This window comes from Rhineura floridana, chromosome 1 (genome assembly GCF_030035675.1).
Source record: "Rhineura floridana isolate rRhiFlo1 chromosome 1, rRhiFlo1.hap2, whole genome shotgun sequence".
NCBI classification, from domain to species: domain Eukaryota; kingdom Metazoa; phylum Chordata; class Lepidosauria; order Squamata; family Rhineuridae; genus Rhineura; species Rhineura floridana.
In genome coordinates this window covers 116,173,651-116,179,957 of record NC_084480.1, presented here as the reverse complement: position 1 = coordinate 116,179,957, position 6,307 = coordinate 116,173,651, and positions in this window count along the sequence as shown.

Below are 6,307 nucleotides of genomic sequence, written 5' to 3'. Positions count from 1 at the left end.
CCAGCTGCTTTTCCTATGAGTTCCAAACTGAGAGTGAGCCTGGAGACATCAGTTGGCCCAGTTCTCTACTCAGAAGTAGCATACACATGTGCTCAATACCAATGTCAAGACTACATTGTTAAGTATCAGGAAGCTGCCAGCCAGAGTGCCACACAGCATTCCAAATGCCAAAGGAATGATGCAGCTGCCATAATAGAGAGCTTGTGACTCCCAAGTCTCTTCTATGTTGCAATGTGCAGGTGTAGTCCATAACTATATGCTCTTTTGGAGCATTCTTCTTTTCAAAAAGGATGAAGAAAGTGCTAGGAGAAAGTCCTCCCTCCCTCCCTCTCTCCCTCCCTCCCTCTCAAAACCAATGGTCTTTGGGCTATTACATCATATGACCAATCTGTGATTTGCACACAGAGCCTGAAAACAATTGAATCTCTGATGTTTATATGAATTAGGGTTGCCAGGTTCATGGCCTGAGACTGATCCTGTACAGTAGGGCCCCGCTTTCCGGCTTTCTGCTTTCTGGCGTTCTGCTGATGCGGCTGCTTTCAATCAGGGGAAATTCCCCGTTTTAAAGCCGATTTTGCCGTTTTGCTGCATTTTGCAGCATTTTGGTGTCATTTTTGCGTGACATGACCCATTAAAGTCAATGGGTTCCACTTTACGGTGATTTCCGCTTTACGGCAGGGGCTTGGTCCCTTACCCGCCATATAAGCGGGGCCCTACTGTATCTTTAGGAGAAGAAAAAGCCAGGCCCGGCCTCCAAGAGATCTTCTGTATCTTTAAAAGTTGTGCAGGGGGAAGGGAGAATTCCACCTTGTAGTTTTTCTCATTACACTGTTGCAAGAACACCTGCACTTGGCTGATTTCTCTTCTCCTAAAGATACAGGATCAGTCTCAGGCCATGAACCTGGCAACCCTGATATGAATGTACTTGGTGAACATATGGAAGAACTGCTGGAACACAGCTAAAGAAACTGGGATTGTAGGATTTTTGTGCCATGGGATGCTGATTTAGCAGCTACAGGGCATGCCTCTGTTTGTACCTCAGAAACTACAACCACGGGGCTGTAGGTATGAACCTTTTCATATACAGTAGGGCCCCGCTTTTCGGCGTTCCGCTTTAAGGCGTTCCGCTGATGCGGCGGCTTTCATTTTCAATTTTAAAGGTATTTTTGCTCTTTTGCGCCATTTTGCGCCATTTTCGCATCATTTTCGCGTGACGCCGCCCATTATAGTAAATGGGGTTCTGCTTTACGGCGATTTCCGCTTTACGGCGGGGGTCCGGAATGAAACCCGCCGTATAAGCGGGGCCCACCTGTAGAAAGCTTTTCATTTGCAGATGGATGCCAGTAGGGTGCCAGAAATGCCAACATCCAATGACTTAATACCATTGACTCCAATATGTACTAATTCTGCAAGGCTTTTGGTGTGGGAGAAGGGGATGGAGAAAAGGTGTAGCAGATCTCTACTATTTTTACTGAATGTTTCCCTTACCTACTAAAAATTATAATTGGGGAAAAAGATCCCAGTGGTATTTCCTTTAGGTATCATGTGCGTCAGGAAAGGAAGAGAGGTGTGCATATACATTGGCTTAAAGTTATCTGCTTGTAGCAGCTGTTTAAATGGTGTTTCAATGACTCACTAAATAGAATGCTAATAACTTAAAGCCCATTTCTTTATTGGCATGCAGCTTTGGCCATCTTCTTAGAGCTGACCTTCTCTAGATCCCCTTACTGATTGGGATCTGCCCATGCAAACAGTGAATCACAGGATGAAATACATCTTTTCTGGAGCTGGGCATGGTACCCCATGATGGAGAGGGGCTGTGTACATACATTATAGTTTGCATTGTTCATTCTGGTAATGACAACTGCCTGCTTGAAAGCAGGGATGGTCTAATTCCCCACCCTGCCCAACAGGTGATCAAAGCTGCCAGTACCATGGAAAGGGCTGTATGGCTGAAGAGAGTGTGGTATTATTCCCTATGAGCCTGCCCAGACATTCCACTCAACAACTGAATTCCTGCTGAGGGTCCTCCAACTGTCTGCAGTTTGGTGAATGAGAATGTGGGGCTAGTGGCGCCCTTGGTAAATGTGACCTCGGGCAAAACCATATGAGAAAGGGTATTCTCCATGGGGTGCCCTGGCTATGGAACTCTCCCTCTTACTGAGATCAGATTGTTTCTCCCATTAAATGCATTCAGAAAGCAACTCAAGACCTATTTGTTCCAACAGGCCTCTGAAGCATAGCAAGAGTAACATTGCTTGTATTTCTACTTGTATCTGCACTTGTACATTTCAGTGCTGACTTGACTGCTTTACTTTGTACTGTGCTCCTTTTCAGAGCTTGGAAAAGTTACTTTTTTTGAACTGCAACTCCCATCAGCCCACTTCAGTGGCCATGCTGGCTGGGGCTGATGGGAGTTGTAGTTTTAAAAAGTAACTTGTCTAAGCTCTGCTCCTTTTTATTTTTAAATGCTGTGTACCTTTGTAGGTAACTGCCCTGGCTCTTGTAAAACCTATTGTTTTCTAACAATATAGTTGTGATCTGTCTCTGGCATTTTTCAACAGAAAGTTGGGATCTAAATTATTTATTTATTTATTTAATTATTTGATTTATATCCCACCCTTCCTCCCAGCAGGAGCCCAGGGCGGCAAACAAAAGCACTTTAAAACATCATAAAAACAGACCTTAAAATACATTTAAACAAAACAACTTTAAAAACATTTTTAAAAGCTTTAAAGACATCTTTTTAAAAAGGGTTAAAACCCTTTAAATATTGTTTTTAAAAAAGGTTTTAAAAATATATATATATTAAAAAGCAATTCTAACACAGACGCAGACTGGGATAGGTCTCAACGTGAAAGGCTTGTTGAAAGAGATGCCAAAAAGATAACAGAGATGGCGCCTGCCTAATATTTAAGGGGAGGGAATTCCACAGGGTAGGTGCCACCATACTAAAGGTCCATTCCTATGTTGTGTGATACGGACCTCCTGATAAGATGGTATCTGCAAGAGGCCCTCACCTGCAGAGCACAGTGATCAACTGGGTATATAAGGGATAAGATGGTCTTTCAGGTATCCTTGTCCCAAATTGTATAGGGCTTTGTATACCAAGTATACAAGACTAGAACCTTGAACTTGGCCCGGTAGCAAATGGGCAGCCAGTGCAATTCTTTCAGCAGAGGGGTGACATGTTGGCGATACCCTGCCCCAGTGAGCAGTCTCACTGCCACATTTTGCACCAGCTGCAGCTTCCGGACCAACTTCAAAGGGAGCCCCACATAGAGCGCATTACGGTAATCCATCCTGGAGGTTACCAGTGTGTGGACAACAGTGGTCAGGCTATCCCGGTCCAGAAATGGCCGCAACTGTCTTACCAGACAAAACTGGTAAAAAGCACTCCTAGCCACTGAGGTCACCTGGGTCTCTAGCAACGAAGATGGATCTAGGAGCACCCCAGACTACGGACCTGCTCTTTTAGAGGAAGTACAACCCCATCCAGAGAAAGCAATTGACCACTTATCTGAACTCAGGAACCACCAACCCACAGTGCCTCCGTCTTTCTAGGATTCAGACTCAGTTTATTGGCCCTCACCCAGCCTACCACCAAGTCCAGGCAGTGATCCAGGGCTTGCATGGCCTCTCCCGATTCAGATGTTACAGAGAAATAGAGCTGCGTATCATCAGTGTACTGCTGACACCTTGCACCAAATCTCCTGTTGACCGCTCCCAAGGGCTTCATATAGATGTTAAACAGCATGGGGGACAAGATGGTACCCTGTGGCACCCCACAGCACAACTGCCAAGGGGCTGAAAGGCAATCACCCAGTGTTATTCTCTGAAAAAGACCCTACAGATAGGATCGGAACCACTGTAAAACAGTACCTCCAATACCCATCTCACCAAGTCAGCCCAGAAGGATACCATGGTCAATGGTATCAAAAGCCACTGAGAGATCAAGTAAGAGTAACAGGGTCCCACTCCTTTTCCCGATGAAGGTCATCCATCAGGGCGACCAAGGCCGATTCAGTCCCATAACCAGGCCTGAACCCAGACTGGAATGTGCCAAGATAATCTGTTTCATCCAAGAGCAATTGCTGCCCCACAACCCTCTCAATAACCTTCCCTAAAAAGGGGGTATTTGCGACCGGTTGGTAATTGTCGCAAACCAATGGGTCCAGGGTGGGCTTTTTCAGGAGCATATATTAAATGTATAAATAAATGAAATAAGCAAGCAAGCACAAGGCTGGGTTTCCGGGAAAAGATCATCTTCTTAAAAACAGCAAGTTTCTAGCTCTTCTGTTAACAAATTCCTTTAAAGTGTTTGGGCAATGGCTGCTGAACTCTCAGAAGCCAAAGATGTGGCTGAATAACATTTCCAGTGGTAAAGAGTAGGGCTCCAATGCCATTGCTTAGCTCCTTGCTCCTCCTCCTCCTCATTTGCAAAGCCAGGGTAAAATAGTAAACACTGTAGATTAAAATTATGCAAAGTACAATAAATGGTGTATATTTGCATAATTTGTGCAGGGAGCTGACTCCAGGGTTTTTTTGGCACAGAATTCAAATTGTCTTGGTGATGTAACTCTTTAGTATAGATTACAGAGTACACACAGCTCTAACCATGGATATGTTTGTATACAAGAACATGAGCACAGCCTGGTGCTGTTCACAGAGGTTTCTGGACCTGACCACATGTATAGAACACTGACTTTGTTCCACACCCAACACACAGGAGGGACCTCATTTGTTCTCTGAGCCCCTGCTTCATCCTCATCTTGTGTATGTATCCCTGACATATTTATTGTTCCTGATCAACTTACTCACATGATCTCCAGCTATGGCATATTTACTCGTTTAAGATATTGTTATTGTCTCACACTGTCCATCTGGAGAAAGAAAGTAAGCTGGTTTCTTGTATCTTCACTTTTTTGGAAGAAGGGGTGCTTTTCAGGAGGACTACCACTATCTCTGCCTCAAAAGAATCCTTTTCTAGTTGAGGTAGAAACAAGGAAGGAGGAAGACAGGTCTAGGAAAGCCATTGTCCCCTTATAGCTCATGATCCTAGGTAGAGGCAGTGTTTTTTTTGTATGGTGTTACTAGTGGTGGCTGGTGGCTTCATGTCAGTGGGGTGGTGGAATCTGCTTTGGGTTTTGGTCCAGACTGTCAAAGAGCTATCCAACATGCTGAAGCATCTTGGACAGCTCCTTGAAAGTTCGACTCAACCCTGGAGTGGATTCCACTGCCTCACTGACAGAGCCACCAGCCGCCATTGGATAGTACTAACCTGTATGGAATACCATCACCTTTTGTTTTGCTGCCATTGGCAGCCATGGCACTTCTATCAACATATGAATAGTGGCACCTCATTTTTTTTTAAAAAAACATTGGGTAGAAGTCAGCTGAAATTTCTCAGAAGACATTGTTATGATTTTTGTACCTTTCCCTAAAAAAAGAAAGCCACTTTGAAATATGTTTGCCAAATATTATCCACCACCACCATGATTATTGTTATTAGCAACAGCAGCTGCCGCCGCCGCCACCACAACCACCACCTAGAATGATGCTATGTCCAGAGCATTGTGGAGAATGCAAAATGGTGTTCAGGCTGCTAACACAATTGCTGCTTCCTTCCCCGAGAGAAGCAGGGGTTAAAAATAATGGGGGGGGGGAGGAGAGAAAGAAGCTGTGCTTTGTTCAGCATAGATGGTGAGCACCACATATGAAAACTATTGGAGAATTTCTCTTTCCAGGAGCAATCTGCTGAAATGGGTCCCCCCAATTTCTCTTCCCATAAATAGATGGAGAATTTCAAGAGGCCAGCTGTTCATAGCTCTAAGCCTAGGCTGAAGATTTAAGGTATAGTGAAGGCAACACTATAACCTGGAGGGTTGTTGCTGTTGTTGTTTTGAAGAAGAATAAAGATTGATGTAAGGGTAATTCCATAGTGAACATTTGTGAGATTTTTAAGCTTCTTTCCATAACATTTTGTGTTTTACCTAATATTATTTGAACTCCAATTAACATTAAAGAATTCGTTTGTTAACAGGATTGATCTTTCCTACAAAAGTAAATCATGAAGTATGCCACAGGTAGTTTATATATTTCCTTTTTATTGGGTTTTTAAAAATGTGACCAATGTAACAGTTTTGCCACCTGAAGAATTTATATGTAACTTAGACAACTGTGTTCTCTAAAAGTATGAATCAAAAAATAAATTCCATCAATAACATACATAGACAGCTAATGTTTCATGTGCAAATGTCTAAGCTATGGTTATGTTTACTGGAAACTGTGGAAAAGAGGTTTTCTG